The sequence below is a fragment of the Nicotiana tomentosiformis genome, chromosome 4 (genome assembly GCF_000390325.3).
Source record: "Nicotiana tomentosiformis chromosome 4, ASM39032v3, whole genome shotgun sequence".
Lineage (NCBI taxonomy): Eukaryota > Viridiplantae > Streptophyta > Magnoliopsida > Solanales > Solanaceae > Nicotiana > Nicotiana tomentosiformis.
Window position 1 is genome coordinate 69,398,869 of NC_090815.1, and position 10,995 is coordinate 69,409,863.

At 40.3% G+C, this 10,995-nt stretch overlaps 1 non-coding gene across 1 annotated transcript; it reads right to left on the bottom strand.

The window, feature by feature from the left end:
- Positions 1 to 264: 264 nt before the first annotated feature.
- On the bottom strand, positions 265 to 372 carry LOC117277790 (small nucleolar RNA R71). Its single transcript, XR_004508129.1, has one exon. It is a non-coding gene; the product is annotated as a small nucleolar RNA R71 (small nucleolar RNA).
- Positions 373 to 10,995: the final 10,623 nt, after the last annotated feature.

Genomic DNA, 10,995 nt, shown 5'->3' on the forward strand with positions numbered 1-10,995 from the left:
TTTCAAACCCTTCAGAATTTTTGTGTCTTCAGAGGAAAAATGAACGAATATCCAAATACATATCTAATGGACTTCGAGAAGATTATGAACACCTTTCAATACCGTGGTGTGTCACAATATGCAGTGTACTTAAGGGCATTCCACTTCACACTCAAAGATGATTCAAAGCAATGGCTTCAAAGCTTGCCCACAGGATCGATTAGAACATGGGAGGAGATGACCAGAAAATTCCCTGATAAATATTTCTCCTCACCTAAAACGGGCAAGTTTAGAAGAGAAATCCATAACTTCTTCCAGAAAGACACCGAAACTGTTTTTGGAGCATGGGAGAGGTTTAAGGAGATTGTTCGAAAGTGTCAACAGTGTCAACATAGTAGAATTGAACTCTGGATGCAAATCCAGGACATTTGGGATGGATTGACACCGGCCTCGCGTAGAACATTGAGCAATGTAGCTGGAGGCCCCTTGATGAAGAAGACTCGAGAGGATATAGTTACAATTCTTGATGAGTTATCTGAAGATGCTAATCAGTGGCACTCTGAGAGTGTTGAAAGAAGAAGATCAGCTAGTGTTCCCTAAGTTGAAGCTAATACATCTGTGCAGGTACAGCTTGATGCTATGGCTAAAGAAATAAGGAAGATGACCTTAGCGTCGATTCAAAATGATCCCCATGCACCTTGTGATATATGTGGAAGAGGACACCCTACTCGTGAGTGTCAAGCCTCAACTGAGGAAGTGAATGTTGTGGGAAACTACAATTTTAATCCAATGGGTCAGAGGCACCCCGGTTTTTCATGGAGTTCACGTGGGGTACCGCGAATGAATGGCAACAAAATAACTCTAGACCCTAGGGACAAGGAGCTCCAGCATTCCAAAATCAGCAGAGGCAGCAATTTCAGCCTCAACAGCCCATTCAGTCTAGCATAGAAGATCTCATGAAGGCCTTCATCCTGAAAACTTATGAGAAGCTTGAAACTCATAGCACAGCTATAGGCATTTCTTTATTGAGCTAGTTATATTCTTTTACCCACCTAATTGTCATGTATCTTAGTTAACCCTTTTGAGCCTGTAATCCTATTTCTTTGGCAACCATATCACAAGCCTTGCCCATTCGTTTGAATGGACAATCTATTTGAAGATTCTACCTCTAGTGAGCACTTGAATTTGTTATGAACTTTGTAAAAGTTGAAGTGTGGGGTGTTTGGTTTGGCTTTTGAGTGGAACTATTGAAATAAGGAGAAAGGTGCAATGTTTTGAAAAAGTAAGAGCCACTTGAATTGAAAAAGAAATTAAAGAAAGAAAAAATAATAAGTGTATAATTGTGAAAAGAATTCCTTGATAGTGGTTACTTGATGTAATTGTGCTTAAAGAAGTAGGGAGTTAGCGCATATTGATGTGAAGGTGAAGTTATGGTTTGACATAAGTGTGGGGTTTTGAATGGGTAATTGTATGTATTAAAGTGCTTAGGGAGATGTAGTCACTCTTATATCCAAAAGTATCCTACCCATCCTGCAACCTCCATTACAACCAAATAAAGTCATACTTGATCCTTGACTGAATGAGCTCAATTAGTAGAGTTGTACACTACGAGCAAGCCTATAGTACGTCTTTTGTGGCATATGAATGTTACTTATGAGAGTGAGTGAATTATCTCTATCTTGATTTCCTAATTTTTCATAAATTTTATTGTCTGTGAAACTGCTCTGGGGTCGAGGACCAAGTCTGGTCATCAAAAATCAAAGTTTGAATCGTACTCTGAGAAAACCCTACACTCGCGGCGCGTGGGGCGGTGCTTGGTGCGCCGCGGCTGTACAATTCTTGCTGCCTGACAGATGTTAAGCTCTCTAGATTTTTCCACTAATTCCCCACATGGTGGGTCGCCCCATGCGGTGCGCCTGTGTAATTATTACAGAGCCAATATCCTATTTCTGCTATGAGAAGGTGGATTTGTCAGGGCCCGACCCTACTTGGTATAAATACATGGAAAAACGTTATTTTTTGGAATTTTGACATACTTTGGACCTAAGTAGGCTAAGGAGGAGTTGGAAGAGCAAAAGCACAAGGATTTCATCATTCCTTCCTCACTCAAGACCCGAGTTTGGATTGAATTTATGTTTTCTCATACTTTAATTTTATTTGTGATGAATTGCTCCATATCCATGGAGTATTTCTCTTTAGGGTTTGATGGATTTTGTGTATTGATGATGATTTTTTGTGGATAATAACTCTAATTTTATGTATAGAATCATTTTGGATGATTTAATTATTGCATCTATATTCACTAGTTCATATAATCGAGAGAGGCATAACTTATGATATCTTTGCATTATATTGTTGGTTGAGTTCATATATTCTTCTAAGTAATCGAAAGAGTCTAGTTGAATCATTAATTGAACCTAGTTAGGAGAATAATCGAAAGAGGTTTTCCTAAAGACCAATCCATTACGCAATCTTGCATATCTTCACATGCTTAAATTGGTTCATCTTGTGAGGTTAAGACTTAATCGAGAGAGGAGTTTTTGTTGAACGTTTGAACTAATAATTGAGTGAATTCGAGAGATTCACTTGAATATTAGAAGTGAATTATCTAGAGTTAGATCCCGAACAATTATCTTGCACTTATCCTATCAAAACCCTGTCTTCTCCTATTGATAACCTTCTTTGCTTATTCCTTGTTTCGATTGTCATTAGTCAATAGCTTTAGATTCTTAATTAATTTTAGTTAGGAATCTTATAAATCTCAACTGTTGATCATCTTGGATAGAAACCAAGCTAGAAACTATGAGAATACTATTTAAATCCAATCCATGTGGATACGATATTATACGATACTATATTTGATTAGCGAGAAAAATTTAAGTGTGTGTTTCGAGCTCGTCAGTAGTCCACCGCTAGCAAGATGTACTTGTTTCCTCTTCATAATGGGAATGGTCCCATAAAATCTATGCCCCACACATCAAAGATCTCCATCTCCACGATATTAGCCAACGACATCTCCGGCTTTCTCGTGATTGTTCTTGTTCTCTAGCACTAGTCACACTTATTAACAAATGCATGGGCATCTTTGAATAATGTTGGTCAAAAAAAGACCGACTGCAACACCTTTGCAGCAGTCCTATCGCCTCCATGATGACCCCGATAAGGTGAGGCATCGAAATCATATAGCACTTGTTCCACCTCCTTTTCATGAATGCACCTCCTCATCAATGGATCCGCGCACTGTTTGTATAAGAATGGCTCATCCCAGTAGTAAAAATTCACATCATACAGGAATCACTTTCTAGCCTCAGACTCGATTTCAGGAGAGAGGACTCCACTTACAAGGTAGTTCACATAATCCGTGTACCACTGGGCAGGATCATGTGTGATGGCAAAAGTTACTGACTAGGCAATGTCTCCTTAATTTTTCCACCTTTTTCCACGTGCTTATTATTCTCCAGTTGAGACATGGTCAACCACTTGGATGTCTGTGCCCTTCCAATCTCGTATTTCTATGTCAAATTCCTGCAACAATAAAACCCAGTGCATCAATCTAGCTTTGAATTCTTTTTCTGGAAACAAAGACTTGATCGGTATATGATCGGTGTGGACTATGACTTTTGTTCCCACACGTAGGCTCAAAATTTCTCGAATGCCAACACAACTGCCAACAACTCCTTCTTGGTGGTAGTGTGATTCAACTATGCCTCATCAAGAGTCTTACTCACATAGTATATGAAGTAAAAAATCTTGTCTTTTCTCTGGCCCAACACCGCTCCAATAGCATGGTCACTTGCATCACTAATGAGTTCAAACGGCAAGGACCAATCCGGTGCCAAAATAATTGGCACATCCCCCAACTTCTCCTTGTGTTCATCAAATGCCTTCAGACATGCCTCATCAAATTTCAATGTCACATCCTTTTTGAGCAACCTGCACAAAGGATTATCAATTTTAGAAATATCTTTAATAAAATTTCTATAACAACTTGCGTCCTAAGAAACTCCGGACACTCTTCAAAAAAATGGATGGCGGAAATTTTGCAACTGCTTACATCGTCGCTTTATCAACTTCAATGCTGCTCCTTGAGACTCTATGGGCCACAACAATGCCCTCTTGCACCATGAAGTAGCACTTTTCCTAATTCAGCACCAAATTCATTTCTTCACATCATGCCAACACCTTGGACAAATTTTTCAAACAATCATCATAAGATGACCCAACGACTGAAAAGTCATCCATGAAGACTTCTACAAATATTTCCAGCATATCGATGAATATGGTCATCGTGCACCTCTTGAAATTTTTTGGTGCATTGCGAAGACCGAATGGCATTCGCTTGAAGTCAAAAGTACCATAAGGGAATGTGGAAGTCATTTTATCTTGATCCTATAGTGCTATAAAAATCTAGTTGTACCCCAAATATCCATCAAGGAAGCAGTAGTACTCATGTCCAGCCAACCTGTCCAACATTTAGTTAATGAATGTAAGTGGAAAGTGATCCTTGCGGGTTGCTTTGTTGAGCCTTCTATAATCAATGCAGAGTCTCCACCATGTCACGATGCGAGTATTAATTAGCTCATTTTTGTCATTCTATACAATAGTCATCCCGCCCTTTTTAAGCACATATTGCACTGGACTTATCCAATTACTGTCAGAAATAGAGAAGAACATACCCGCATCAAGCCACTTGATTATTTCCTTCTTCACGAACTCTTTCATAATTGGATTCAACTTCCTTTATTGCTCAACACTTGGGCGGTGTCCATCTTCCATAAAACATTTATTCATGCATAACAATGGAATGATTCCCTTTACATCAGCAATTGTCCACCCAATAGCCGTTTTGTGCTCACGAAGCACTCGTAGAAGCTTTTCTTCTTACAAGGTAGTCAAGCTAGATGAGATAATCATTGGTAGTGTTTTAGCACATCCCAAGAAGGCATAGCGCAAGTGCGCTGGCAGAGGATTGAGCTCTAGTTTCGTTGCTTCTTCAATAGAAGGTTTAGGAGGAGCCAAAGTCACTGGTCGATCTAACTCCTCGAATCTTCCAAGCCCATGAACACACTTGAAAGTCATGTTAAGGACTTGCTGAATCTCTTCCACTAACTCGTCTTCACTTTCTTCTTTATCCCCCAATAAAGCTCGTTTAAGGGGATAGGTGGAGCTCATATAAGGCATCACTGAGGTCACATCATTTCCTACCACAGAAATCATGGATATCTCTTCATAGTGGACTGGTAATTTGAGTACTTTATAAACATTAAAAACCTCCACTCGATCACCCACTCTCATTTTCATTTTCATTTTCCCCTCACAAATATCAATAATAGCTCGGTTCGTGGCTTGGAATGAACTCTCCAAAATAAATGGGACTTCCTAATTAGGATCATAGTCTAAGACAATAAAATCAATGGGGAATATGAATGACCCCACTTAGACTAACAGATCATCAACCACCCCTTCTAGGCTAGCAAGGGATCAATATGCTAATTATAATATCACTATGGTGGGTCGCAGTTCCCCCAATCCTAATTGCTTGAATACAGATAGCTGCATCAAATTTATGCTACCTCCAAGATCACACAAGGCTCTCCTAACTGTGTGTTTGCTTTGAATTTGTGAACTACATTCTTCAGTGAGTGCCACAATTTCGAACTTGGATAACCATCTATTACTTGCCACGATCTCTTTGATATACTTTGCATATTTGGGAACTTCCTACAAGATGTCTACAGCGTGATATATTTTGGGATATAAATAAGGAAACTCCGTGGATCTTTCAACTTCTGAGGTAGCTTGCTTTGAATTCGTGAACTACATTCTTATGTGAGTGGCACAGTTTCGAACTCGACTAACCATCTTATAGTTGCCATGATGTCTTTGATATATTTTGCATATTTGGGCATTTCCTGCAAGATGTCAACTAGTGTGATATTCATATGTACTTGTTTCAAAATGTCCAGGAATTTCTTATAAGCAGCATTTTCCTTAATTTTGTAATATTTGCGGGAAAATGGGCGGTGGCTTAGCTACTATAGGTGATGGTATATTTTCCACCCCCTCTTTTGTCGGCTTTTCTTCTACAATCTCTTCTAGTACCTCATCTTCCACATTGACCGGGTTTTTAGCAAAAATGACTTATTTTCTCTTTTTGGAGGGCACTTCCACTAACTCTCTTCCATTTAGCATGTCACAACATTAACATGAGATTTAGGATTTTCCTTGGTGTCACTTTGAAGGGCCCCAACTGGCCGAGTATTTTAGGCTCTAGCAAGTTTTCCCATTTGCCACTCTAGATTCTGAAGGGCTGTATTTTGATTCTGAATGGCCATATTTAGATTTTGAATAGTTGTGCTTGATTACGATAGTCAGCCATTATCTTCTTTGGTATCTCCTCAATATTGCTCATTGGGTTTGTTGGTTGTTAACCTGTGGTGGTTTATATTCCTGTCGAGGGGCTTGTGGCATGTATTGATTCTGAGTACCTTGATTTCCACCCCATGAGAATTTTGGGTAGTTTCTCCAATTCAAATTGTAAGTGTTCCCATACTAATTTTCCTGGCCTCGATTTGCATTACCCATAAAGCATACTGACTCTGGATTTGCTGGGCATATATCACTCTTGTGACCCTCTCCACAAACTTCACAAAATGCCTATACTTGTTGCACTAGTTGAACTTGCTATTTATTAAGAACCATGGCAATCTTATTAAACTGGTTGGCCAATGTAGCAACCTTTGCCGATAATGCAGAAACAACATCTAGATCAAGGACCCCCCCCTCTCCCCCCAAGTTTTGTGGATTGTATGTCTGCTAGTTTCTCCTTGCCAATCAAGATTACTTTTGAAGAATTTGTTCAACAAAGCATAGATTTCATCAAAGCTTTTCATCATGCTTTTCAATTATAACAGTAAATCTCAAATCTTTCACCGAAAACACCAAAAATATGAGTAAGTTTGAAAACTGTGATTTTTTCCGAAAGCTTTCAACAACAGTTAAGAAGTCTCATTATCATATGGCATGAGGAAAGTACAGCTCTATGCCTACATGTCAATGTGCATGTGAATGTCATAAATGTCACAAAACTGTGTGACATGAGGGAATGCATCTCTATGCTTGTGTGCCAAGTATACATGTCAATGCAATGCACCACAGTGATGAACTCATGTACCCGCACTCCCAGAATACTCAATCTCACTGTCTAACACTCCCACTCATCACGTTCAATCACTCAACACACTCGGTCACTTAGCACTATACGGTACTTGCAGCAGCGCGCAGCCCGATCCCATCATGAATCAATAGAACCTGCGCTGATTGTGGGTGTGCAGACTCCGGAGGGGCAGATCCTGCCCAAGCGCTAATATAAATTGTTGCAGCGTGCAACCCGATCCACATATAGCCCTAAGGCCCGTTGCGGCGCACAACTCGATCCACATATATCCATAAGGCTTGTTGCGGCATGCCCGGTCCACATATATATAGCCATAAGGCTTGTTGCAGTGTGCAACCCGATCCACGGATATATATATATATATATATATATATATATATATAATACTTTTTGCGGCATGCAGCCCGATCCTATTAATATCACTCACAATCCGGCCCTCAGGCCCCAACTCAGTCATCAACCACTTTAGTCTCTCGGGCTCACAATGTCATAAAAATCAGCCCAAAATGATGATGTGATGTATTAATAAATGGTAACAGAGACTGAGATATGATATACAAATGAATGCGTATGACTAAGTATGTAATTGCAATGTAAGGAAATAACTCAATAGAAGAAATGACCTCAGTGGGTCCCAACATGTTAAGCATATAGCCTAGACATGGTTTCTAACTTGGCTCACAGCTCAATTATTCTAGCATATAGAGATTTCATAGATACAAATAAGATTAAGTAACTACACTGTACCATAAAAATAATCGAGTCATAATTCAAACGGTGCATGCCCACATGCCCATCACCTAGCATGTGAGTCACCTCAACACCAAATACATAATACGTATAATTAGGGTTCATACCCTCAGCTCTAAGTTTAGAAGTGTTACTTACCTCGAACAAGCTAAATCCAATACCGAGCAAGATAAGCGATGCTCCAAAAATTCCACATTGTGCGTACCGACCTCCGAACGGCTCGAAACTAGCCAAAAGCAACTCAAATACATCAATTAAAGTTTAAGGAAGCAATTCCAATTGATAAAAGTCAAATCTTTAATCAAAAGTACAAAATCAACCAAAAATCAAACCCAAGCCCGCACCTCGGAATCCGATGAAACTTATAAAATCCGACAACCCATTCAATTATGAGTCCAACCATACTAGTTTCACTCAAATACGACTTCGAATCGATGATCAAAACCCAAGAATTCGCTCTATGAAACTTTAGTCAAAAATCCCCCCAAATTCTCTTTAAAATTCATAATCCAATTATCAAAAATGAAGATAGAATCACGAAATATAATCTAAACCGAGTATAAAACACTTACCCCAATCCTTGTGATAAAATTTGCCTCCAAAATCGCCTCAATCCGAGCCCAAAATCTCAAAATATCATAAAAGAACCAAAAACCTCGATATATACCTTCTGCCCAAGCATTGTCGCACCTGCGACCTACTTAGCCGCTTATGTGGCATCGCTTTTGAGGCAAAAGTTCTGCTCCTGCGAATGACCACCGGTAGCCTGCCCTCGCACCTGCAGCTGAAAGTCCGCTTCTACGCTCACGCAGGTGCGAGTCAAAAATGCACTTCTGCACTGCCATCTCTTTTGCGTTCCCAGCATCGCATCTGCAGTCGCGGAGGTACGGAAAATTAAATTGCACCTGCAACACTGCCCTGGTCTTGCCATACCGTTTTTGCGGCCACTGCCTCGCTTGTGCGATGTCGCACCTGCGCCCAACATTCCGCAGGTGCGGTCACACCAGGACTGCTCAAAACCAGCCTTAGCCAAAATTGCCAAAATGATTTGAACCTCATCCGAAACTCACCCGAGCCTCTTGAGACCCCGTCCGAATAAACCAACAAGTCCTATAATATAACACGGACCTACTCGAGGCCTCAAATCACGCATAACAACATCGAAACGACGAATTGCACCTCAAATCGAACTTAATGAACTCTAAAACTTTCAACTTCCAAAACTCACGCCGAAACATATCAAATCAACCCGGAATGAACCCAAATTTTGCACACAAGTCCCAAATGACATAACGAAGCTATTCAAATTAACGGAACGACAATCTGAATCTGATATCTACAAAGTCAACTCTCGATCAAACTTATGAATTTTCAAAACCTTCAAATTTCCAATTTTCGCCGATTTGTGCCGAAACCTTCTAGAAACATCCAAATGCAAATCCGGTCATATGCCCCTAAATCACCATCTCGACCTAATGAAAGCATCAAAACTCCAATCCGAGATCAAATACTTAAAAGTCAAACTTGGTCAACTCTTCCAACTTAAAGCTTAAACCATGAAATTCATTCTTCCAAATCGATTCCGAATAACCTGAAAATCAGAACCGACGATTTACGTAAGTCATAATATACCATACGGGGATACTCATGCCTGTAAACTACCGAGCGAAGTGCAAATGCTCAAAATGACCGGTCGGGTCCTTACATCCTCCCTAACTTAAACATACGTTCGTGCTCGAACGTGCCCAGAGTTGTTCTCAAGCCGTCAAATCACCGTGTTACCTTACCATGCATATACTCGGGGGTGATCCCACGTCACCCTATTCCATATAGGCCCGACAACATAACATACTAAAGATCATTACTTCAACGTTAGCCCGTAAACCATAGAATCCCATTTCCAACATCCAAAACTTTCTACAAGACCCGAACCTCGCAATCTACACATTGTATAAGCCGACTTTTGATATTATTCTTCCAAATATACCGCAATCAAATCCGATAGTACCCATCCTAGATCCGACGACCTCATCTTATCAAATACCAGCTACTCTACTAATATGCCATACCAATACTACCCAGAGCCACAAACCGTGCAATCCGTGCACCAATACGCAACAATTCAAATGTACCCAAACATGTAAAATGACTCAAATGAGAGAACAGTCCCGCAAGCTCAAAAAGTACCGCCACAACGCAATGCTATAAAAAAACCCCATACACCGTAGAACCATAACACACGAATCTAACACAAAGGATCATATCTCAACATAACTCTGCTGCAATGCGTGACCCCATCCAAACACTGGTCCATATGAAATATCTCAAGCCACTCTGCTCAAAATCAATAACCACGCGCAACTCGACATCAAGTACCCAATGTGCATGACCATAACCACAGAGAAGCAAATGACACCATGCCACACAAACCCGAAAGAACATAACCAATGCGGAATCAATCATGCATCACCCAAATACCCATCTCGCTCAAATTCCTCTATAAGGCCCCAATAGAACCGCACCATGTGTGCATATAGCCAACGAATCATAACCCCTCGTAGCATAGAAGGGTAACTCATAGAACATATAAGAACACAAATAAGCTCAACACTAACTGAATGGCACATCCCTCATAATGGCAGTACGGAGTCAACCAATCCGACCTGGTGTAGAATACACATCCTTTTTGGGCCTACCAATGGGCCCCAAATCAACTCTGGTCATCCACAAATAGATAAATAATCCTCTGAAAGTCCACAATGACTGAATCATAATGCATATTATCTTTTGGAAAGCTTCGGCCACATCTTCACATTCCACAACCACGAAACAATCTGTTTCTGAGAATTTCTGGTCTCCAAATCCATAGAACACACGAATCACCATATCTGATCCCAACTCCACCCGCCCGAATTTCTAACACATCTCTCATACACAATCATTCCATGAGGGATACTTCTATAATTCTCTCGTGCCACATAGCAAAAATCTGAATATCAGCAGTCGATCAATCAGGTGAGTACTGCAATACCAATGAAACATCTGCAAGTCAAAACACAATGCGCCTTCTGAAATGCGCACTCTTCTCA